Raw genomic sequence first — 2,482 nt, 5'->3', positions numbered from 1 at the left:
GGCGGTTCACCAGGGAGCGATGTGCTTTTAATTCACTCGCTGGTGCAAACTGCCTGGAGACAGAAATTCGAAGCTGGAGAAGACGAGTAACTTGAAGGGAACTTGTCAGAGTCAGGAAGCCCCTTTGCCAGGGGAGTCCGGAGTGGCTGAGCACTGGATGCATGTAGGCTCAGTCTCTCTCTCTTTTATACTAGCTCATCTGGTGACATGGCTCAGAGGGTGGCACAGCCCATTGTTGGGAATGGCTGTAAACGCTATTCTTCTGGGAGCGCAACTACAGTCCAGGGGATGCTCTCTGCCTCCCGGCACAGATAACAGCTCTGAATGCCACAGTGGGGAGAGGAGGCTGCTAGGAGACTGAATCTCACTGCAGGAGTTGACGGGAGGGAGGGGATAGGGAGTTAATAGGACACCTAAGGCTGCAGGCAGCTGAGACTAGCACCTGGTGCTTGCCCAAGTGTTAAGGGCTGGGCTTTAGAGTGCAGGAGGGAGTTTAGATTTTGTATGTGGGACTCCATGGGAGATAGGGACCAGGGAGGAGGGATACATTTTGCAGAAGGAAGGCCATAGAGGGCTGGGTAGCTCCATGGAGCAAGGCAGAGAACAATTACTTTGGAGTTCCATGAAGTTTCAAATGTTCAATGAGCTGTCAAATTTGGGTGACTGAGACAAAGTGGACCATGAATGCTCTCTGTAATGGGTGAATAGACAACACAAAGCCCCTTGAGGCAGAGGTATATCATTACTGAGAGTCACCAGATTGTAAGACTACCTGGGATAGCACTAAGTCTATTTAACAGAATGCATAGGCAGCTAGATCTTGGAGAAATGCTTGTTGCCAGTTGTTGTGCAATTCTTCTTAGAAACTGTGCATAGCACCAGTAAAAATATATTCACTACCTAAGGCCTAATCTACATTTGAAAGTTTTATTGGCATAGATATATCAGTTACTAATGTGATTTGTTTTTTTACTGAAATAGTTATACTGGTAAGAGTCCTAATGGGGATGCAGTCATAGTGGTATAGAGTGACATATACTGGAATAGCTATACCAGTATGAAACACCTTTATACTGATATTACTGTGCCATGTAAGGGGTTATATTATATCAGTAGCACAGCTTTCTAGTGTAAAAAGTCCTGGCTGAATCATTCCTTAGGTGCAAAATCTGCTACCTGCAGGTAATATCCACACAAGCAAACAAATGACCTGGTGTCAGACACATTGCAGGAGTCTCCTGTTTAATAAGGCAAATAGCCCCAGACCCTCCCCAAGACTAAAGTTGCTCAAAGAGTGCCTAAAAGTGCAGGAATCGATTTATTGGGCAGGCTGTGAAACACTGATGGGCCATTAGCTTGTGATGTTAAAGACATAAAAGCAAATCTGCCCCCTCATGCACGGCAATGCGCTGCCACAAGGCATCCTCTCGCGCTGTGATGGCAGAACTGCTGACAAAGCAATCTGGGCGTTTTGATCAAGGGATTCTCCGTATCGAGCGCAGTCTGATGCCTGACTCGTTACTTCCCCTTTCATGATTTATTTCTGACAAAGCCAGTCAAGTGCAGAGCTGAAGTTGGCAGGGAGTATTTCCCCCAACACAGGCCAACTGTTTAGCTGCTCCCCTGTGTAACCTTCCAAGCACTTGCACTAACCCTCTTGGGGATCCAGGGATAGGCCAGTCCCCCATGCAATCAGCTGTCCGGCTCCATGGACAAATGCTCCTAGTCCAACTGCATGCCCCCTCCACAAGGGCATGAGCAAATAGGCCAGGGAGTGATTCCTGTGACTGATGGAATGATCATGGAATTGGCTTTGACGGGAATTTGGTCGATCCCCCAGAATAACATGCTTAGTAGAACTGGCCAAAAAACAGAACTTCCATCGGCAGGAAATGCCAACATTTGTTTTCATTCTGAATTGGAACAAAAAGTCAAAGTTTGGAAAGTTTTCACAAGACAGAATTCCCTCCCCCAAAAATTTGATTCAGAAACACTGAAAAGTTTAATTTGGATAATGCGGAAACATTTTGTTTAAATAACATTGAATCATTTTGTTTTGATACCATCTACAGGTTATATTTACACTTCAACATACTATATAAAGATAGCATTAAAACGAATATTCCAGTATAAAATACTGAATATAAGCAGCATAATGTAATAATGTATTACAGTTACTATCATACAAGGGATAAAGTCAAAACATTTTTAGCTTATTGAAATGAAATGAGAAAGTCAAAATGATTCCTCAGGAAGAGTTTTGTTTAGCTCGAAAGCTTGTCTCTCTCACTAACAGAAGTTGGTCCAATAAAAGATGTTACCTCCCCCACCTGTCTCTCTAATATCCTGGGACTGACATGGCTACAACACTGCCCACAACCATAGAAACACCCGGGTTTTCCAGGCAAGTCAGTGCTGTGTTGGGTGTCCAGGCTCCAAAGGGTTAACACATTTCATGTCTCCATAGAGATCCCACTAGCTC

This window comes from Emys orbicularis, chromosome 7 (genome assembly GCF_028017835.1).
Source record: "Emys orbicularis isolate rEmyOrb1 chromosome 7, rEmyOrb1.hap1, whole genome shotgun sequence".
In the NCBI taxonomy this organism is placed as follows: Eukaryota; Metazoa; Chordata; order Testudines; family Emydidae; genus Emys; species Emys orbicularis.
The sequence above is the reverse complement of the archived record's forward strand: the minus strand, read 5'-3'. Positions refer to the sequence as shown.